Source organism: Tamandua tetradactyla, chromosome 10, assembly GCF_023851605.1.
Source record: "Tamandua tetradactyla isolate mTamTet1 chromosome 10, mTamTet1.pri, whole genome shotgun sequence".
Classification (NCBI taxonomy): Eukaryota; Metazoa; Chordata; class Mammalia; order Pilosa; family Myrmecophagidae; genus Tamandua; species Tamandua tetradactyla.
Window position 1 is genome coordinate 93,028,457 of NC_135336.1, and position 23,834 is coordinate 93,052,290.

The 23,834-nt window shown below is 40.7% G+C and overlaps 1 pseudogene; it reads right to left on the bottom strand.

Moving 5' to 3' along the window:
* Nucleotides 1–3,112: 3,112 nt before the first annotated feature.
* On the bottom strand, nt 3,113–3,968 carry LOC143647726 (actin-related protein 2/3 complex subunit 2 pseudogene; annotated as a pseudogene).
* Between the last annotated feature and the right edge of the window lie 19,866 nt (nt 3,969–23,834).

Genomic DNA, 23,834 nt, shown 5'->3' on the forward strand with positions numbered 1-23,834 from the left:
TTTGTGATAAGCTTGTTTGGTACAAATGAAGTTATAAAACTAGGGATGTGGAAACTGACAGAGAGGAGAGTTTATAGTTCAAATTAGAATAGTTCGTGAAATTAACCAAAAATCCTAATCAATATTAGCAAATTGAATATATCTATATAAAAAAAGAAGAATATACCTCTACAAAATGGGGTTTACCTGAGGCATGGGCAGTAGGTTTAACATTCAAAAAGTGATAAAGTCATTGAAAAGAAAGTAAAGGAGAAAAACCTTGTGACTATCTTAATAAATGCAGAGGAGATGTTTGATGAAATTCAACATCTATCCGGGATTAAAAAAAAAAAACAGAACTCTCCACAAAAAAGACTATAAAGAAACATCCTTTTATAATAAGGGGTATCTAATAAGGGGTATCTACTAAACTCTGGAACTAGCATCACAGTTAGTGGTGAAATATTGGATACTTTTCCCCTAGGCTCAAGGTGGGTATGTCGACAATCCACATCACTCCTAGTCAACAAGCCAGTGCAATAAGGCACAAACAAAAATAGACCCACAGTGGTTACTGGGGAACAGGTAGACCTGTGTTCAATTCATTTTAGACAAACATGCCAAAGCGATTCAAGGAGGAAAGGAAAATAAATCACAGTTCGGTAAATGGTGGAAGTGGAGGAAAACCTAGATATTGGCACAGGGAAAAAATGACTTGACTCCTACCTATATGGCATAAGCTATACATATAAATTAATTTGAGATGGAATATTAGAAACATAGGAGAATATATTCACTATTTGGTTAAGCAAGGATTCCATAGGCCACAAAAGGCACTACCTATAAAAGCAAAAAATTTCATATATTGAACCTCATCAAAATTAAAAACTTCTCATCAAAAGAAACACCCTTATGAAAGTGAAAAGTCAAACTACAGATTGGGGGTAAATATTACAAAAAAAACATATACCTGACAGAGAACTTTATTCAGAATACATAAAGAGCTTCTACAAATCCATAATAAAAAGCAAACAATCCATTAAAATGAGGGAAAAAATTGAATAAGCAATTTTCAAAAGGAGATGTCTGAATAGTCAGAAGACACACGAAAAGGTATTGACATCATTAGTCAACAGGGAAATGCAAATTCAAACCACATGAGATGCTACAACACACTCACCAGAAGGTCTACAATTAAAAGACCGAGCACACAATGGCAGCCAAGTTGGAGGGAGAAATGGTACAATCACAGCTAAACATGCATCTATCTTATGACCCAGAAGATCCACTCCTAGGTATATACCGAAGAAATAAATGCCCATGTCCACAAAATGATGTGTCCAGAGATGTTCATGGTAGCTTTATTTGTGATAGTCTCAAACTGGAAACATCCACAAGAGAATGGATAAGCAAATTGCAAGGCAATCCTACCCACCAATCAAAAAGAACAACATGAAACATCGTGGATAAATCTGAAAAACATTACATCGGGTGAAAGAAGCCAGGCACAAGAGTATATTCTTTATGGTCCTACTAATATGAAGTTTGAGAATATGCAAAACTATTCTATATTGCTAGAAATTAGAGTAGTGCTTGACTATTTGGGGGGCTCATTGATTGGAAAGGGGTATAAGGAATTTTTCTGGGATGGTGGAAAGGTTTTGTATCTAGCATCGGGTGGTGATTAATTGGGGGTTACTTTTACTCAAATTCCAAGAGCAGTGGACTTCAGATGTGGACATTTTATAATATTAAGAGGTACTGTCAGCATAGAAGAAGGTGTGTGTGTGGGGGGGTGGGGGGTGGGTAGAGTATTCCAGGAAGATTTGTCCTTGCATTAATCAAGGAACTGAAGATGAGACTCCTTTTTCCCTCAGATGATAAGCATTAAAAAGTAGAATCCTGAGGTTTTATCCTATGACAATTGATTACTGGATACCTTAAACTTTCTCTTAAAAAGCAAATGAGGGGCGGGCCAGGGTGGCTCAGCAGGCAGAGAGTTCTCGCCTGCCATGCCAGCGATCCAGGTTTGATTTCGGGTGACTGCCCATGTGAAAAAAAAAAAAGTAAACGAGGGAATCATGATTCTCATTGGGGTGAAAACTAGTTGAACTTAATTCTAAATTCAAGTTGTTGCAAGTTTCCAGACTTTGGGACAGTATCCCTACTATGTCCCTGGTCCCTGAAGCTTAGGAGTAAGCTCTTGGCAGCTCTGTGGACAAAAGCCTGGAAGGCAGAGTGTTGGCTGAGTCTCCCACCCTCTTGGCCTCCCCACCTTTGGTGGGTTTCTTTCCTGTTCCAGCTCAGGGACCTACCACAAGAGCCATTTTGCTAGGCCCTTCTCAACGAAGAATGAAATTATAAAACATGTTGGTTACATCTTTTTGCTGTTACTTTTAAGGCCTTACTGCTTGCAGCTGAACTGTTTGGTTACTGTGGTTGTTAAGTAGCAGCTGCTGCTGCTGTTTTTCCAAGGGGAAGCAAAGCATCTAAAGGAATCTCTTCAGAGATTTTGGCAGCAGATTTGTATGAAAGTATTGGGTGATCCTACCAGGTAGCCTGATATTAGTAAAATTTCTTTATAAAGAAGGAAAAAAGAAATCTGCAATTTTTTTTATGTTATGCGGTGAGGGTCACATGCCATTCTTTTTCTATGTAAATTCCCTGTTATTGAAGCACCATTTGCTGATTTTTTTTTTTAAGATAGAAAGATTTTCTTTATTAATGACCCCAACCGTATTTCTTTAGATACAGGAGTTTTGAACTCAAATACTTGGAAGAAAACAAGTTAAGATTGCATTATCCTGCAATGCATTACCAGTAACATATTGCAAAGCAAAAGAGCTTGGGAAAGAGGGTGGAAAGGAAGGGAGCAAGGGAGGGAAGAAAAAAGAATTAAGTTGATCAAGTGGAATTATTCTTTGTATATATATATTTTTAATTCTTGGGAACTATGAAGTCCTTGCAAGCACAGCTCGTTTCTGCAGATTGTTTTCCAAATGCACACAAAATGGAACCAAAACCGAGAATTCCTTAAGAACCTGAAGAGGTGCAACATTAAAAGCTACGATTATCCAGTAGCAAGTGCTCCAGCCTTCAGCTGCCACCTACTTCCTCCTTCTGTGCCCAAGAGTTAGCAGGATGAAAACGTCTTGCCCATGATTGTGTTCATTTCTTTTTTCTCAGCATCTGGGCGTGCACAGTTCAGCACCTTAAGAAAGTCAGAAGTTTTTGCCCGCATCCGTGTGTGAATATAGGCCTTAGAGCACTTGACGTGATAGTGCAGGTAATCTCGAAGGTGAATCAGGGTGATGGTGTTGTCTCAGGCACTGGCATTGGTGTGGCGAGGGAACAGCACAAAGGAAATACAGCCAATGCCTTCACCCACAGTGGCATCTGTCTTTCAGCTCCAGAGACGGTTCCCGGCGGCCGAACAGGACCTGTGGGGCTGCGGGGCTGGCTCTGCGTCCTTCTCTGAACTCCTGCATAAATACCTTTCCAGTGACCACAGCGTCGTCATCTTTAAACACTGTGCTGAAGACTACCGTGACTCTGTCCTTTTTGGACTCAACATACATGATCTCATCGTCCCTATAATGGATCACTGCCCTGTTCTCTCCTTCCTTGCCCTCTTCTTGGAACTGGAAGTATTTCTCAAAGACAGAGGCAAAACAATTTCGTTTGAACATGCCAGCCTGATGCACGATTGAATCCTTGGATGCAGGGAGATTTTCAAGGTCATATAGCAAAGAGGCATTATATCCTGATGCTGGATTTACCAAGAAACCCCCGTGCACCCTCTTTAATAACTCGTCAGCACCATGTGCCTGAAGTTCCTTATAGAATTCCAAAGAAATACTGACCATCACTTTTGTTTTGTCTCCATTAGGATTTGAAATAGGATAGAGGACCCCATCAAAATCTGCAAAAGTTACTTCTACGGTTTCTGGTTTGTTTCCGGCGGCAGCGGTCCCCTCCAGCAGGCTCATGGTGGTGGTGGCTGCCCCCCCGCAAGCCTGAACCTGCCTGCCGAGCCGTCGCCTCACAGACAAGCCTGCTCCCTGCCCAGCCCCCGGCTCTCTCCTGATTGTTTTTTTTTAAGGGCGCATGGGCCGGGAATCAAACCCAGATAGCAACTTGTTCTAGTTTGCTAGCTGCTGGAATGCAATATACCAAAAACGGAATGGCTTTTAACAAGGGGAGTTTAATAAGTTGCAAGTTTACAATTCTAAGGCCGAGAAAATGTCCCAGTTACAACAAGTCTAAAGAAATGTCCAATCTAAGACATCTGGGGAAAGATACCTTGGTTCAAGAAGGCTGATGAAGTTCAGGGTTTCTCTCTCATCTGGAAAGGCACATGGCGAACGCAGTCAGGGCTTCTCTCTCAGCTGGAAGGGCACATGGCAGACACGGCGTCATCTGCTAGCTTACTCTCCTGGCTTCTGGTTTCATGAAGCTCCCCAGGAGGCATTTCCCTTCTTCATCTCCAAAGGTCGCTGGCTGGTGGACTCTGCTTCGTGGTGCTGCAGCATTCTCTGCTCTCTCCGAATCTCTCATTCTCCAAAATGTTTCCTCTTTATAGAACTCCAATAAACCAATCAAGACCCACTCAAATGGGTGGAGACATGTCATCCCCTAATCCAGTTTAACAACCATTCTTAACTAAATCACATCAACCAGGGAGATGATCTCATTACAGTTTCAAATATACAGTATTGAATAGGGATGATTCTACCTTTATGAAATGGGATTTATATTAAAGCATGGCTTTTCTTAGGGGGCATACTTCCTTTCAAACCAGAACACAACTCCTTTTTTTTTTTCCCCCTGATTCTGGAAATACTAGAGAGAGACAGAGTGAAGGAGGAAGGGAGAAAGAAGGGAGAAAAGAAGATGAAACATAGCAAAATTTGAACACAAATTGTAGAGTAGATTAGGGTTATGAAACAGAATGTCTTTGTTCTTTTTTTTTTTTTGCCCGCCCAGCTCCAAACATGCTCCCACCAGGACCCTGAGCATCCAAATCCAGAAACCTGGAAGTCATCCTTGACTCCTCCCATTGGCTCACCCCCCCATCCAACCCATCTCCAAGACCTGACAATTCGACCTCCAAAACATCTCTGGACCCAGCCTCTGCTCTCTCTCGTGCTCACTTGCTGGAATGCCTGAGGCTGCTCGGGTGTGGACCTCTCCTCACCCCTCTCTTATGCCCAACATCCTATTCTACCCAACCTAGGAGCACAGGTGACCTTGGCGAAGCGTGAAGGGGTCATACGCATCTTGTGCTTAAAGTCTGTGGGTTGTTTTTTTAAATATATATATATGTGTGTATGTATATATATATATATATATATATATATAAAATCTTTATTATGAATGGTCAATGCTGAAAAAATGTGAAATATGAAGCCATTGCTTGTGAAGTGATTTGTGTGCCCTAGTTGCAGAGATGCAACATCTAGTTCATTGCTGTATGGGAGTAGAGATTTTCTTCCTGGGCGTATGATTTGAAGTTTACACTCTTTACCAGAGTCATAATAGTGAAATCATACTATATCTATCCTTTTGTGTATGGCTTATTTCACTCAGCATTATATCCTCTAGGTACATCCATGCTGTCATATGCTTCAAGACTTCATGCCATCTCACTGCTGCATAATATTCCATTGTGTGTACATATCACATTTTGTTTATCCAGTCTTTGGTTGATGGGCACTTGGATTGTTTCCATCTTTTGGCAATTATGAAAGAAATTTGCAATTCTAAGCAAATTTTTGTGGCTGCCATGGTAAAGCCAACTGGTGGTGGTAAGTCACCGAATTTGCGGATGCTTTGCTCTTTGCAGTAATATTGTGGCTGATCGAATCATATCAAGCCTACAGTTTTGTAGCCTAATCTTGCAGTTAGCAATTTATCATAAACATAAATATTCTTCTACAACTTGAGTTTCAAAGGCTATGAGTACTCCATAGTAAGGTACATCCTAATTCATTCGATCAATTCTCTGAAATTAGACAGACAGCTGTTTTCAGGGTTAATACAAATAAAACTGCTGAGAACAAACCTGTAGAAGTCTCTATTCAGGTCTTATTGTTTCCTAGAATAGTTCTTTAAAGAACAGATTCTTAGAAGAGGAATTGATAAATCAAAGCATATGAACATTTTAAGGCTTTTGATACATATCCCCAAACAGTTCCTCCGAGATGTTGAAACAATCCATCTTTTTACCAGAAAGGAATGGAAGTACTCATTTCTCCCCAAATCTTTCCAAGATTAGACATCATTATGCTTTTCATTTTGGCCAAGTCTTGATGTTGATAGTGACTCTTTATTTTTAATGTTTCATGTTTTTAAAGAAGTGGAGTTTAAATGTGGAAAAATACGTATGCGAAGAGAATAAAATCATCTATAAGGGCACTTCCAAATGATGCCCAGTGTTAACATTTTGAATAAATCCTCTCGTATTTTACATATTCTAATGTTCACATATAAAATTCATACACATGTGATAGTCCCATGTCATTGCAAGGCCCAAGGTCTACAAGTCACAAATTCAGGTGTGAATAAGTTAAACTTCACTGACTTCTCCAAGTGGAAATAAAGGTCATCTGAGCCCCTCCCTATTCCAACCTGATAGTGGAAAACACCCAAACTTGCTCCTTAAATGGTCGCGTGGTAGTTTCAGGTTTAAAATGGGTTCTTTTGATTATTCAGTCTCTTTTAGAGCAATGATCAGTTTTTTTAAGGTTTCTCCCACCATGTCCCTCTTCTTCCTCCTTTTCGCACTTCTGTCTCATGGCAAAAGAGTGGGAGCATCTGCCCTTCCTCCATCTCCTGCCTTCCTGGCCTTCTCTGGGTCCTGAGCATCCTCTGCTCATGGGCCCCTGCCACCATCCTTACACCGCATGGGCTGTGTGGCCTCTGGTCCCTGCGTGGCCCCTGGTGGCAAGGTTCCCACAATCTGCAGCTCCCCTGTCCTGGTCCCAAGTCTCCTCTCAGGACTTCTGCAGACCCACAGGGACATGTCAGGCCTGCTGGGGCACTTCCTTCCAGACCATGCTCAGGCACGAGCACCAAAGGCCTTACCTCAGACCACTGGTTCCGCCTCCCTTCTGCAGACCCTGCTTAGCCCTTGCCTGGGCACCGTGTTGTGCCAGGACCATGCTCGCCCAATTCCCAGGCTACCCTGGTGGTTCACTGGGTGTCTCTGTCCCTTCGTCTGTCCCTTAACCCCTGAGGATTCAGCAGGGTAGGGAGGTCTTCTTGAGACTCTTTCACTCATCCCCTTTCCAAGCTACTTCCCCAGGCTCTGGAAGGGCCTTTCTTCTTTTCCGTGGCTGGAGTTTCCCAAATGTCATAGCCTGCTCTCTGTGGCCTGCTTTGTGGTCAGTCCTCGAAGCTTTAGCTCTTGTTACATAAAATGCAGCTTTGGAAACTCTAAGAAATCCATTTGTTTTTTTTCTCTTTGGAAAACTTGGCTTTCGTGACTATTGTCTGCCCTCATCCCGGATACTTATCATGGACTTCAAACGTTGAGTTTGAAGCATCCAACTAATTGGTGACGTCTCTCTCTCCTGTGCAGTATCCTTCCTCCTCCCAGGGCAGTGAATTCCTCAGCTTCAATAAGTGGAGGGTCACCCAGCAACTAGCATCAAATTGTGTTTTAATATTTTAAAAAATGCAATCCCATCCGCTTACATAGGATACATAAGAATACATATATATATGTACCAGGAACACATTTTTGAAGGCTGCATCTTTTTCAGGAAGTTGAATATTCCATAATGTTTTTAGATAAGCTTGTTTTTGTCTCTGTTGCATTTCTTTTACGATACCACTGAGGCCTGAAATCCACAGCCTATTCCTGGGTGAGCTGTTCTCCCCGAAGCTGGGGGTATCACTGCTGTAGGTCAGGGTTGATTCCAAGGGTGTTTTACGAAAGGTTTTCCAGGAAACAGAGTGAGCGCGTCAGATAGGGAACAATGTAGAGTCCCAAAAGAAAAAAAGGTGGCTTAGGTGGCAGAAGAGTTCACAAGAATGGTCAAGGTACAGCAGGCAAGGCACAGGTGGCAAAGACTGCTAATTTTCCTTCTCTTCTTCCACAGCAGTGGTTCTCAGTCAGGGGCAGATCTTCCCCAGGGGACTTGAGGCATTATCTGGAGACATTTTTGGTTGCCAGAAGGTGGGAGGAGGAGGTTGCTAGTGAATAGAGGCCAGGGATTGTGCTAAACACCCTACAACATACAGGATAGTCCTCCGTAACAAAAAATCACCAGGCCCAAAATGTGAATCATGCCAAGGTTGAAGAACCCTGTTCTGCAGTAATTGAATCCCTGATTTTCAGGTCAGGTGACTGTCAACACTGAAGACTAGTTTCTCAGCTTCCCTTGCAGCTTGAAGCGATCATTCTTCATTCTGGCTAATGGGACATATGCTGACATGCGTGGCAACTTCTGGGAGCTGTCACGTAAGAGAGAAAGCATATCCGTCTTCTCTTTCCTCCTTCCTCTTGGCTGGAATGTGACTGTGTTGGTTGGAGCCTACAAGATGGCAGCCGTCTTGGGACAATGACATGACTTTGGGAGTGGAATGCCTTGCACAGTGACACAACAGGGAACGAAGGGTCCTTGATGCTATGAACTGCCACACCAGCCCTAGACCGACTACCTCTGGACTCCCTGAATGAGCAACAGAATTACACTATCTTGTTTAGTCTCTGCTACTTTATGTTTTTGCCTGTTATTCACAGTTGTAACTTAATTCCCGTTAGTACAGTTTATCATTCGCACCTACCTCCTGCACTCTGTAGTGTTCTATTTACTGAGACTTACCATGCTGTGCTGATTTGGGGCTATATTCTTGAAAAGGCTGTACTTGGCAGGGGCACTTCAGGGGAAGGAAGGAAAAGAGGGAAATAAATAAAGGTGGATGTGGGCTTGGAAACAGAAGGGGAATGAGAACAAGCTCCACCTTTTTTTTAATACTTTAAAAATTTCTATTAAATACTGAATTGTGCACTAACAAATTAATTCAGCACCAAAAATATAATACCAGTGGTGATGGTTTCAGAGATGTATACATGTGTTAAAACTTTAAATATATGCAACTAATTGCGTGTCATTATAACTCAATAAGCATATCTAAAGTAAAACAACAATTAGCAACAATAATGGTTAATTTTTTTTAACTTTTTTTATTTGTATAGTATAACATATATACAAAGTAAAGAAATAAAAAAGCAATAGTTTTCAAAGAACTCTTAAACAAGTGGTTACAGTACAGATCCCAGAGTTTGTCATGGGCATATGATCCTCCCATATTTTTCCTTCTAGCTACTCCAGAATATAGGAGGCTAAAGGGCTTAAATTTTTTTTTTATCATCGCAATGGACTTTTTTTCTTTCTTTTCTTTGTGAAAAATAACATATATACAAAAAAAGCTATAAATTTCAAAGCACAGCACCACTATTAGCTGTAGAACATATTTCAGACTTTGACATGTGTTACAATTTCACAATTTTAGGCTTTTACTTCTAGCTGCTCTGATAATTGGAAACTAAAAGAGACATCAATGTAATGAGTCAGCATTCATATTCATTTGTTAAATCCTATCTTCTATGTGTAATTCCACCATCACCTTTGACCTTTCCATACCTCTCTTTAGGGTTGTTTGGGCTATGGCAATTCTAAATTTTTGTTATTGGAAGTGTCTGTTACTAACATGTGGTAGGGAGATGGAATTATATGATATTCTGGAGAGGCTGGCCTGGGTTTCAGGACTTATCTGGACCAGGGACCCATCTGGAGGTTATAGATTGCTGGAAAGTTACTCTAGTGCATAGAACCCTTGTGGAATCTTATATATTGCCCTAGGTGTTTTTTAGGATTGGCTGGAATGGTCCTGGTTGGGGGTTGGCAGGTTATGATAGGTAGCAAGGTCTACCCGAAGCTTGTGTAAGAGCAACCTCCAGAGTAGCCTCTCGACTCTATTTGAACTTCCTCTGCCACTGATACTTTATTAATTATACTTCTTTTCCTCCTTTTGGTCAGGATGGAATTGTTGATCCCATGGTGTCATGTCTGGATTCAAACCTGGGAGTCCTCTCCCATGTCACCAGGGAGACTTTCACCCTTGGATGTCATGTCCCACTTGTGGGGGGGGGAGGGCAATGATTTCACTTGCAGAGTTGGACTTAGAGAGACTGAGGCCACATCTGAGCAAAAACAGAACAGGTCCTCCAGAAGTAACTCTTAGGTATGCCTATAGGTAGTCTAAGCGTCTCTGCTACCTACATAAGCTTCACAAGAGTAAGCTTCATGATCAAGGGCATGGCCTATTGATTTGGGTGTCCCTAGAGTTTGAAACAGTATCAGGAGATTCCCTGATGGTAAGGTTTAATAGTTCCATATTCTTTCTCCCATCCCTCAGGATGGATACTTTTGCCCCTACTTTTTTTTTTTTTTTTTTTTTTTTTAGGAGTAGAGAGTTCATATACTTTCAATCAACATACAACGTGAACATTCTTAATATATGAACATTCCATACTTAGTGTGCAATCAATGGCTCACAGTATCATCACATAGTTGTATATTCATCACCACAATCATATCTCAGAACATTTACATCACTCCAGAAAAAAAAAAAACTCATACATGCCATACCCCTTTCCCTTCCTCTCATTGACCACTAGTATTTCCCTCTACTCAATTTATTTTAACATTTGTTCCCCCATTATGTATTTATTTCTAATCCATACATTTTACTCATCTGTCCATACCATAGATAAAAGGAGCATCAGACACAAGGTTTTCACAATCATACAGTCACTTTGCGAAAGCTATATCATTATACAATCATCTTCAAGAAACATGGCTACTAGAACACAGCTCTACAGTTTCAGGCACTTTCCTCTAGCCCCTCTAATAGACCTTAAACTGAAAAGGGGTTATCTATATAATGCGTAAGAATAACCTCCAGGATAACCTCTTGACTCTGTTTGGAATCTCTCAGCCACTGACACTTTATTTTGTCTCATTTCTCCCTTCCCCCTTTTGGTCGAGAAGGGTTTCTCAATCACTTGATGCTGAGTCCCCACTCATTCTAGGATTTTTGTCCCACATTGCCAGGGAGGTTTACACCCCTGGGAATCATGTCCCACATGGGGCAGGGGGGCAGTGAGTTTGCTTGCTGTGTTGGCTTAAAGAGATAGGCCACATCTGAGCAACAAAGAGGTCCTCTGGGGGTGACTCTTAGGTCTAATGTTTTTTTTTTTTATTAATTAACGGAAAAAAAGAAATTAACCCAACATTTAGAAAACATACCATTCTACATATGCAATCAGTAATTCTTAACATCATCACATAGATGCATGATCATCGTTTCTTAGTACATTTGCATCGGTTTAGAAGAACTAGCAACACAACAGAAAAAGATATAGAATGTTAATATAGAGAAAAAAATAAAAGTAATAATAATTACTTTTAATAATAATAAAGTAAAAAAAAAACCTATAGCTCGGATGCAGATTCATTCAGTGTTTTAACATGATTACTTTACAATTAGGTATTATTGTGCTGTCCATTTTTGAGTTTTTGTATCTAGTCCTGTTGCACAGTCTGTATCCCTTCAGCTCCAATTACCCATTATCTTACCCTGTTTCTAACTCCTGCTGGACTCTGTTACCAATGACATATTCCAAGTTTATTCTCGAATGTCGGTTCACATCAGCGGGACCATACAGTATTTGTCCTTTAGTTTTTGGCTAGACTCACTCAGCATAATGTTCTCTAGGTCCATCCATGTTATTACATGCTTCATAAGTTTATCCTGTCTTAAAGCTGCATAATATTCCATCGTATGTATATACCAGAGTTTGTTTAGCCACTCGTCTGTTGATGGACATTTTGGCTGTTTCCATCTCTTTGCAATTGTAAATAACGCTGCTATAAACATTGGTGTGCAAATGTCCATTTGAGTTTTTGCCCTTAAGTCCTTTGAGTAGATACCCAGCAATGGTATTGCTGGGTCGTATGGTAATTCTATATTCAGCTTTTTGAGGAACCACCAAACTGCCTTCCACAGTGGTTGCACCATTTGACATTCCCACCAACAGTGGATAAGTGTGCCTCTTTCTCCACATCCTCTCCAGCACTTGTCATTTTCTGTTTTGTTGATAATGGCCATTCTGGTGGGTGTGAGATGATATCTCATTGTGGTTTTGATTTGCATTTCTCTAATGGCCAGGGACATTGAGCATCTCTTCATGTGCCTTTTGGCCATTTGTATTTCCTCCTCTGAGAGGTGTCTGTTCAAGTCTTTTTCCCATTTTGTAATTGGGTTGGCTGCCTTTTTGTTGTTGTTGAGTTGAACAATCTCTTTATAAATTCTGGATACTAGACCTTTATCTGATATGTCATTTCCAAATATTGTCTCCCATTGTGTAGGCTGTCTTTCTACTTTCTTGATGAAGTTCTTTGATGCACAAAAGTGTTTAATTTTGAGGAGTTCCCATTTATTTATTTCCTTCTTCAGTGCTCTTGTTTTAGATTTAAGGTCCATAAAACTGCCTCCAATTGTAAGATTCATAAGATATCTCCCTACATTTTCCTCTAACTGTTTTATGGTCTTAGACCTAATGTTTAGATCTTTGATCCATTTTGAGTTCACTTTTGTGTAGGGTGTGAGATATGGGTCTTCTTTCATTCTTTTGCATATGGATATCCAGTTCTCTAGGCACCCTTTGTTGAAGAGACTGTTCTGTCCCAGGTGAGTTGGCTTGACTGCCTTATCAAAGATCAAATGTCCATAGATGAGAGGGTCTATATCTGAACACTCTATTCGATTCCATTGGTCAATATATCTATCTTTATGCCAATACCATGCTGTTTTGACCACTGTGGCTTCATAATATGCCTTAAAGTCAGGCAGTGCAAGACCTAAAGCTTCGTTTTTTTTCCTCAAGATGTTTTTAGCAATTCGGGACACCCTGCCCTTCCAGATAAATTTGCTTATTGGTTTTTTTATTTCTGAAAAATAAGTTGTTGGGATTTTGATTGGTATTGCATTGAATCTGTAAATCAATTTAGGTAGGATTGCCATCTTAACTATATTTAGTCTTCCAATCCATGAACACGGTATGCCCTTCCATCTATTTAGGTCTTCTGTGATTTCTTTTAGCAGTTTTTTGTAGTTTTCTTTGTATAGGTCTTTTGTCTCTTTAGTTAAATTTATTCCTAGGTATTTAATTTTTTTAGTTGCAATTGTAAATGGGATTCGTTTCTTGATTTCCCCCTCAGCTTGTTCATTGCTACTGCATAGAAATGCTACAGATTTTTGAATGTTGATCTTGTAGCCTGCTACTTTGCTGTACTCATTTATTAGCTCTAGTAGTTTTGTTGTGGATTTTTCCGGGTTTTCGACGTATAGTATCATATCGTCTGCAAAGAGTGATAGTTTTACTTCTTCCTTTCCAATTTTGATGCCTTGTATTTCTTTTTCTTGTCTAATTGCTCTGGCTAGAACCTCCAACACAATGTTGAATAATAGTGGTGATAGTGGACATCCTTGTCTTGTTCCTGATCTTAGGGGGAACATTTTCAATTTTTCCCCATTGAGGATGATATTAGCTGTGGGTTTTTCATATATTCCCTCTATCATTTTAAGGAAATTCCCTTGTATTCCTATTCTTTGAAGTGTTTTCAACAGGAAAGGATGTTGAATCTTGTCAAATGCCTTCTCTGCATCAATTGAGATGATCATGTGGTTTTTCTGCTTGATTTGTTGATATGGTGTATTACATTAATTGATTTTCTTATGTTGAACCATCCTTGCATACCTGGGATGAATCCTACTTGGTCATGATGTATAATTCTTTTAATGTGTTGTTGGATATGATTTGCTAGAATTTTATTGAGGATTTTTGCATCTATATTCATTAGAGAGATTGGCCTGTAGTTTTCTTTTTTTGTAATATCTTTGCCTGGTTTTGTTATGAGGGTGATGTTGGTTTCATAGAATGAATTAGGTAGTTTTCCCTCCGCTTCGGTTTTTTTGAAGAGTTTGAGGAGAGTTGGTACTAATTCTTTCTGGAATGCTTGATAGAATTCACATGTGAAGCCGTCTGGTCCTGGACTTTTCTATTTAGGAATCTTTTGAATGACTAATTCAATTTCTTTACTTGTGATTGGTTTGTTGAGGTCATCTATTTCTTCTTGAGTCAAAGTTGGTTGTTCATATCTTTCCAGGAACCCATCCATTTCATCTAAATTGTTGTATTTATTAGTGTAAAATTGTTCATAGTATCCTGTTATTACCTCCTTTATTTCTGTGAGGTCAGTAGTTATGTCTCCTCTTCCATTTATGATCTTATTTATTTGCATCCTCTCTCTTCTCCTTTTTATCAATCTTGCTAAGGGCCCATCAATCTTATTGATTTTCTCATAGAACCAACTTCTGTTCTTATTGATTTTCTCTATTGTTTTCATGTTTTCAATTTCATTTATTTCTGCTCTAATCTTTGTTATTTCTTTCCTTTTGCTTGCTTTGGGATTCGTTTGCTGTTCTTTCTCCAGTTCTTCAAAGTGGATAGTTAATTCCTGAATTTTTGCCTTTTCTTCTTTTCTGATATAGGCATTTAGGGCAATAAACTTCCCTCTTAGCACTGCCTTTGCTGCATCCCATAGGTTTTGATATGTTGTGTTTTCATTTTCCTTCTCCTCGAGGTATTTACTAATTTCTCTTGCAATTTATTCTTTGACCCAGTCGTTGTTTAGGAGTGTGTTGTTGAGCCTCCACGTATTTGTGAATTTTCTGGCACTCCGCCTATTATTGATTTCCAACTTCATTCCTTTATGATCCGAGAAAGTGTTGTGTATGATTTCAATCTTTTTAAATTTGTTAAGACTTGCTTTGTGACCCAGCATATGGTCTATCTTTGAGAATGATCCATGAGCACTTGAGAAAAAGGTGTATCCTGCTGTTGTGGGATGTAGTGTCGTATAAATGTCTGTTAAGTCTAGCTCATTTATAGTAATATTCAGATTATCTATTTCTTTATTGATCCTCTGTCTAGATGTTCTGTCCATTGATGAGAGTGGTGAATTGAAGTCTCCAACTATTATGGTATATGAGTCTATTCCCCTTTTCAGTGTTTGCAGTGTATTCCTCACGTATTTTGGGGCATTCTGGCTCAGTGCGTAAATATTTATGATTGTTATATCTTCTTGTTTTATTGTTCTTTTTATTAGTATATAGTGTCCTTCTTTGTCTCTTTTAACTGTTTTACATTTGAAGTCTAATTTGTTGCATATTAGTATAGCCACTCCTGCTCTTTTCTGGTTGTTATTTGCATGAAATATCTTTTCCCAACCTTTCACTTTCAACCTATGTTTATCTTTGGGTCTAAGATGTGTTTCCTGTAGACAGCATATGGAAGGATCCTGTTTTTTAAATCCATTCTGCCAGTCTATGTCTTTTGATTGGGAAATTCAGTCCATTAACATTTAGTGTTATTACTGTTTGGATAATATTTTCCTCTAACATTTTGCCTTTTGTATTATATATATCATATATGACTTTCCTTCTTTCTACACTCTTCTCCATACCTCTCTCTTCTGTCTTTTCGTATCTGACTCTAGTGCTCCCTTTAGTATCTCTTGCAGAGCTGGTCTCTTGGTCACAAATTCTCTCAGTGACTTTTTGTCTGAGAATGTTTTAATTTCTCCCTCATTTTTGAAGGATAATTTTGCTGGATATAGGAGTCTTGGTTGGCAGTTTTTCTCTTTTAGTAATTTAAATATATCATCCCACTGTCTTCTAGCTTCCATGGTTTCTGCTGAGAAATCTACACATAGTCTTATTGGATTTCCCTTGTATGTGATGGATTGTTTTTCTCTTGCTGCTTTCAAGATCCTCTCTTTCTCTTTGACCTCTGACATTCTAACTAGTAAGTGTCTTGGAGAATGCCTATTTGGGTCTAATCTCTTTGGGGTGCCCTGCACTTCTTGGATCTGTAATTTTAGGTCATTCATAAGAGTTGGGAAATTTTCAGTGATAATTTCTTCCATTAGTTTTTCTCCTCCTTTTCCCTTCTCTTCTCCTTCTGGGACACCCACAACACGTATATTTGTGCGGTTCATATTGTCCTTGAGTTCCCTGATACCCTGTTCAAATTTTTCCATTCTTTTCCCGATATTTTCTGTCTCTTTTTGGAATTCAGATGTTCCATCCTCCAAATCACTAATTCTATCTTCTGTCTCTAAATCTATCATTGTAGGTATCCATTGTTTTTTCCATCTTTTTTACTTTGTCCTTCACTTCCATAAGTTCTGTGATTTGTTTTTTCAGTTTTTCTATTTCCTCTTTTTGTTCAGCCCATGTCTTCTTCATGTCCTGCCTCAATTTATCGATTTCATTTTTGAAGAGGTTTTCCATTTCTGTTCGTATATTCAGCATTATTGTCTCAGCTCCTGTATCTCATTTGAACTATTGGTTTGTTCCTTTGACTGGGCCATATTCTCAATCTTCTGAGCGTGGACCATTATCTTCTGCTGGCATCTGGGCATTTAGTCAGATTTCCCTGCGTGTCAGACCCAACAAGGTTGTAAGATTTTTCTGTGAAATCTCTGGGTTCTGTTTTTCTTATCCTGCCCAGTAGGTGGCGGTTGTGGCACACGTTTGTCTCACGTGTTTGGAAGGGATACCCCCGGTCACCGTTCTCCGTGGCCTGGGGATTTCCGTTCCAATTCTCTCAGTTGTTCCGGGGGCCCGCGCGTGGTGGGGGCGCCAGCCGCCGCGGCTTGGGGGGACCCTGTGGCTCCTTTATAAATGCCCCTATTGGTGTTTGGTTGGACCCAGTCCCTGCCACTGTCGGAAATTCCCTCCTCTCCCTGGAGGGGTGCCGGTCGCCGGCTGCCGCAGCCCGGGAAACTCACCACCGGACCAGGAAGCCGCCCGCGGGGGAAGGGCGTCAGTTGCCGGCCACCGCGGCTTGGGTAGCCCTCTGATCCGAGACTCGTAGCTGGTCCAGGAAGCCGCCCGCAAAAGAGCGGCGGCAGCCGCCGCGGCTTGGGAAACTTGCCTCTCCGAGACTCTCAGCCGGCCTGGGAAGGAGGGAGGGAGGAGCTCCGGCCGCCAGCTGCCGCAGCTCAGGGGAGCGCATGCCGCTCGGGGATCTCACCGCAGCAGAGTCTCACAGTCAGTCTAGCCAGTCCAGACTGGGGTACGCTGTGTGTCTATTTCCTGCCATGGCTCCGGGAGCTGTTCTGCACTGTTTCTGTTCACCTAGTAGTTGCTCTGGAGGAGGAACTAAGACACGCGTACCCTACTAAGCCGCCATCTTGGCTCCCTATTTGAATTCACTTTTAATGCAAGACCAGTCGTGAACTTTCAAGCACATATCTCAATTTTGCCCCTTTGTTTATCTTACACTTCTGTAGGGCTCAATCCTGAATCAGTCCAGCTCCTTTAAATAGCTTCTCTCCTTCAAGAATATTTTGGGAGATTAATGCCGTGTAATCTTCTTCTGAGAACCCAGACTTACAGTTCTGTCTGGACGTAAGATCCCCAGTATGGGCCCGGAGTGAGCCGGAGAGCGAGAGCAGCACGAGGAACACGTAAGAGCCCGAGCGGTTCTTTCTTATGTGGGAAGGCTCAGGGTAATCTCTGCTGGCCTTCTCTCCAGGCCTCTGGGTTCCAACAACTTTCTCCGGGGTGATTCCTTTCTGCATCTCCAAAGGCCTGGGCTGAGCTGCGAGTGCTGAGATGAGGTATGCTGAGCTGCTTGGGCTGTGCTACGTTGAGCTGTCTCATTTAAGCACCAGCCAATTAAATCAAATATCATTCATTACAGCAAGCACACCTCTTAGCCAATTGCAGCTGTAATGAGCAACGGATGAGATTCACGTACCATTGGCTCATGTCCACATCAACAGAGCTAGGCCCCTTCACCTGGCCAGTCGACAACTGAATCTAACTACCACAGATACTGATTTCTCTAACAGTTTCTTCTTTGACCCACTGGTTGTTTAAAAGTGTGCTATTTAATCTCTATACATCTGTGGTTTTTTTTCGTTCTTTGGTGATTATTGAGATCCAGCTTCATCCCACTGTGATCAGAGAAAGTGCTTTGAATAATTTCAATATTTTTATATTTATTAAGCCCTGTTTTGTGTCCCAGCATATGATCTATCCTAGAAAATGTTCCATGAGCACTAAAGAAGAATGTATAACCTTGTGCTTTGGTGTGCAATGACCTATATATGTCTGTTAGGTCTAATTCATTTATCAAGTTATTTAACTTTTCTGTTTCTTTGTTGATCTTCTGTCTTGTTGTTCTATTTATAGAGGAGAATGGTATATTTAAGTCTCCTACTATTATTGTTGAAACATCTGTCGCTCCCTTCAGTTTTGCCAGTGTCTGTCTCATGTACTTTGGAGCTCCTTGATTGGGAGCATAAACATTTATGATTGCCATTTCTTCTTGCTGAATTGACCCTTTAATTAGTATACAGTGTCCTTCTTTGTCTCTTATGATGTCTTTACATTTAAAGTCTATTTTACCCAATATTAGCATAGCCAGTCCTGCTTTCTTTTGTTACAACTTATGTGGAAAATCTTTTTCCATCCTTTCACTTTCAATCTACTTGTATCCATGTGTCTAAGATGAGTGTCTTGTAAGCAGCATATAGCTGAATTATGTTTCTTAATCCATTTTGTCAATCTGTATCTTTTAATTCATAAATTTAGTCCATTAACATCCTAAGTTATTGCTGAAAAGGCATTTCTTGATTCCACCATCTTTTCTTTTTTATTTTTCAGGTCTATGTATTCTTTTCCATCTTTCTCTTTGTGTTATTTAAATTACCCTTAGTGGTGCTCTTCAATTCTGTGCCATCCTCCAGACCTCCTTCTCCTGTCTGTTTTTTTCAGCCAGCAAAACACCTTTTAGTGTTTCTGGTCTCTTGTTGACAAATTCTTTCAGGACTTCTTTGTCTGTGAAAACTTAAATCTCTCCCTCAGTTTTGAAGGACAGTTTAGCTGGGTACAGAATTCTTGACTGGAAGTCTTTCTCTGTCAGGTTCTTAAATATACCATACCACTGCCTTCTTGCCTCCACGGTGCTAGTTGAGTAGTCTGAACTTAGTCTTATTTGATTTCCCTTCTATATAGTAGATTGTTTTTCTTTTGCCACTTTCAGGATTTTCTGCTTCTCTTCAGCATTTGACAGACTGATTAGTATGTGCCTTGGGGAGGCCTATTTGGATTTATTCTGCTTGAAGTTCTTTGGGTTTCCTTGACTTGTCCTTTATGAGGGTTGGGAAGTTTTCCCCCATTATATCCTCAACTACTCTTCTTAGCCCTTTCCTCTCTCTTCTCCTGGGAGACCAATGATTCTTATATTTTTGTGCTTTGTTTTTGTCTGTCATTTCCCTGAGTTCCCATTCAGTTTTTTCCATCTTTTTTTTGCCATTTGCTGTTTTGAATCTCTGATGTCAGTTATCCTGTCCTCTATATCACTTGTTCTTTCTTCTGTCTCTTCAAATCTGATGTTCTGTGCCTCTAATGTGTCTTTTATTTGGTCAACAGAGTCTTTAATCTCTGTGATAGCTGCTATTTTTCTATTTATTCTTTCAAATTCCTCTTTATGCTCTTCTGCTGTCTTCTTGATCTCTTTTATGTCATTTGCTACCTCACTTATTTTATTAAGTAGAGTTGTATGAACATCTTTGATTAGTGTTCCAGTGTTTGTGTCTCCTCTGGTGTTTTAATTTGGTCATTAGGCAGGGCTATATCTGTCTGCATTGTGATGTGCTTAGTGATCTTCTGCTGTCTTTGTGGCATATAAATATCTTGATTGATTTACTCTGGGAGTTTATTTCTTTCAGTAGTCTAAGGCCTTGTGTTTGTGGGATGGTTGTACAGCAGGGAGCAGGGCATGGGATGGAGCACTCTGTGTGGTGATTTGTTTCAGGGCAGGTACAGGCACAGGTTGGAGATGTTACGTTGATGCTTGTGAACATGGGTGCCCAGCGGCCAGGGAGGATGTAGCTGTGTGGGTACACTGGTCTGAGGGTGTGACCCTGGTGTGTGCTAGTCTAAGGCACGGGGCTCTTTGTGCACATGCATAGAGCTGTGGCAGCAGGGTCGGCATTATGTCTTTGTGGATTGGGGCAGAAATGACTCGGCTGCACAGGTCGGCACTTTCTCAGAGCTGGGAAGTGAGGCTGAAGGCCGTGTGCATGCACGGTTCTAAGACTGCTCTAAAGTGTGCTTCCCAGAACTGAGTGATGTGATGCATGGGCCTAGCAGTGCTGTAAACAGATATGCTGAGCTCAGACAGGGCAGAACAAGGCTGTATGACACCATGAGGGGGGTGGGCAGGGGTAGCACTGGCAACAACCTGCAGGGAAGGGAGGTTGTGCTTGGGAGGGGTGCAGGTGAGGTGAGCAGGGCTGCACTTGAGGTGGGGTGTGGGGCAGATATGTGCACTGGGGGCCATTGGGTGGGGGTGCCTGGATTGTGGGGAATGGGAACAAGTGATAGGGTTCAGGTGCATGGGGTGTGGGTTGAGTTGCCAGTCATGGGGCTGTACTGAGGAGGGTAGCATGCCCAAGAAACATGGCTTACTTCCTAGGCCAGCCTCCTATCTGTGCACTCCCGTGGGCTCTGTACATCCACACCAGACTCCAGCTTTCTGCCTCTCAGTTCCTTGGCCTCTGCAACTAAGGCTGCCACATGTGGTCCAGAAGGCTCTCCCAGGTCAGCCGCACTCCTGAATCACCGCCTCAGTTGCCCTCCTGTCCCTTCTCTAAGTTTTCCATGGAGCAGGGCTAAGCTTGAGCTAGTCTATTCAGCCATATTTGCTGAAGTCCCAAGCTTCACCTTTTGTAGCAGGCTTGCTTTTAGGGCACACAACCACTTGCAGTCATCACATGCTTGTAACCTGCTTTATACAGCACAGTTCTGTCTGAAAACTCTGTCTGAAAGTCTCAGCACTGAAAATGTGGAGCTGGGTTCCAGTAGCCATGTTTCTTGAAGATGATTGTATAATGAAATAGCTTTCCCAATGTGACTGGGTGATTGTGAAAACCTTGTGTCTGATGCTCCTTTTATCTATGGTATGGATATATGAGTAAAAAATGTGGACTAAATATTATATTTATAATATAAATACATAAATAATAGGGGGAACAAATTTAAAATAAATTAGATTGAAATACTAGTGATCAATGAAAGGGAGTGGTAAGGGGTATAATAAAAAAATAGGGGGGAAAAGGTTAAAATATATTAGGTAGATGGAAATACTAGTGGTCAATGAGAGGGAGGGGTAAGGGGTATGGTATGTATGAGTTTTTCTTTTTTCTTTTTATTTCTTTTTCTGGAGTGATATGAATATTCTAAGAAATGATCATGGTGATGAATATACAACTATGTGATGATATTGTGAGCCATTGATTGTATACCAAATATGGAATGTTCATATGTTAAGAATGTTCGTGCTGTATGTTGTTTTGTTTTGTCAACAGAAACAAACAAACCAAAAACCTCAGCACACTTAGCTAAGATTGCATTTATATATCTGACTAGGCATGTAACCCTCCTTGCTAGAGCCATGTTAGTATACAATGTGGATGAATGAAAAATTTGGCTTTAGATTTTGTAATGCTTAATGTTCATGGGTAAAGAGAGCTAAGACAAAATTAATTCCAAGTTCAAATATAGAGAAGCTGTAGTGTACTAAACCTCAGTAAACCATGATATAGGGAGTGCTTATCATTAATACCTTTCTGTCCTTCAATTCGGGACCATCTTCAATTCCTTGAGGTTCCTTGTCTTAGTTGTCTAAGATTGCTGTGACAAATACCATACAATGGGTTGTCTTAAACAACAAGAATTTGTCTGACAATATCGGAGCTAGAAAAGCAATGGCAGAGCTTGCTTTTTTCCAGAGTCTATCGCTCTGGCTATCCTCCGTCACAAAATGATCTCTCTGACCTTGAGTTTGCTTCTCAGATTTCCATTGACTTCTAGCTTCTGCTTCTGCATCCCTTTTCCTTTGCTTATAAGGACTTCAGCCATATTGGATTAATGCCCGCCCCCTTTCAGTTTGGCCACACCTTAATTAACAATAGTGTCTTCAAAGGAACAAATGGGTTCATCACCACAGGAATGAGTTTAAGGCCTGAATATGTCTTTGGAGCGGGGGGGGCATGATTCAATCCCAATGTTCCCAGGACCCTTCTACTAGCTCTTGGGTATCTTGGGAAATGACACCCCCTTCTGTTATGCCCTTTGCTAGCATCAACCTCTCCTCTAAATCTTTCCAGCCTTCCCTCTCTGATACATTTTCCATTCTTTAAAAATTCCATTTTTGCTAAATGATAATAGCTAAGGCACTAATAATTTCTCATAAATTGCAGTGTTGGTCAGCCAAGTAATGCAAATTTGATGACATGCGCTGCTACAACCCCAAACTGTGACTCTGGTAGGAGAATCTGAAGCATTTAAATGTGGGGAGAATCTACCTCTCCCCCCGGGATGCATGGCCCTGGGCCATCTCTCATGGGAAGCTGTTGACTTTGTGTATCCCAGGATAGGTCTGTCTCCAAAGCGCCACTGAAATTCAGTGATTCTCACTCCCCTGCCTCAACAGTAACCTCATGGAAATGGCACCAAATGGTGGCTTTTAAAAGAGTATAATCTTCTTTAAAGAGTATAAGAAAAAGGCTATAAACCTTAAACCAGTAGTCAATCACTACTTTTTTCAACCAGAGAAAAAGCTGGTGATAAATGCTAACAATATGGAAAGTGTCCCAGAAACCAGGACAACCGAACCTAAGCAGGAGTGCTGTGTACAGCTTCTTATAAATGCTGCTTGTTGTTGTTAATCCCAGTTTTAATTTCTAGCCTTATTAAAGACTTAAGGCTTTATCTCCATTTCTCCCCATTGATAAACCAGATGCATATAATGATCTTTATTTCTGTAATTTTCCCAGTGGTCATAGTTCCATGCTGCTTAATCTTTTTTATTTCTATGTGGATTAATGAATGCTGTGTGGCTCTGCCTTTGTCCCACTGATGTTTCACGGGAACAAGCATCTGTGGGATTCAGCATCACTTCTCAGAGCTAGATTTTAATCATGTCAACAAATGCCACAGTTGGAGAAGGGAAAATACTGGGCACCCACTTTACTGAAATAGGTTGGAACAGAGTCCAGTGTCCCCAGTCTAATGTCTCTCCACAATCACATTTACATTCACTCTGTAGAACATGTTTGGGCATGTGTTGCAAGTACCAGCCCCAAGAATAACACAGAATAAGAGGGAAAGTACCAAAATCTTAGCAATAGAGTCTTAGAGCCAATGATGACCTCGGAGACTATTTAATCCACTCGTCTTAATCAAAACTCAACACCAGAGAGGTTACATGCTTTTCTAGAACATACATAATGAGTTCATGGAAGAGAAGAACTGGTCTTAATCTAATACCTGTATTCCTTTGAGTACAACCAAAGGTGAAGATTTATTTTCACCTGCAAAGTTAGGGAATCAAACTTTCAGATAATCTCCATGAAATGTTCTTGCACTATGAAGATCAGTGATTTTGATGAATATATACTTTGGGGGGGGGCGGTTTTACCATCAATATTATTTCTCCCCCCAAAAAATCTATTTGAGGACATTTGAAAGAGGTTAAATAATATATGACCCATTTCTTACAAAGGTCGATGAACATCTTAATAGGGAAGTAGCAAAAAAATATCTTTGAAAGTATACATTTGTAAGGGGCAGTATATAGTCACGTTTTGCAATGAACAGAAATAAGAATGGTTTAAAAACTTTGTTCAGATTATTCA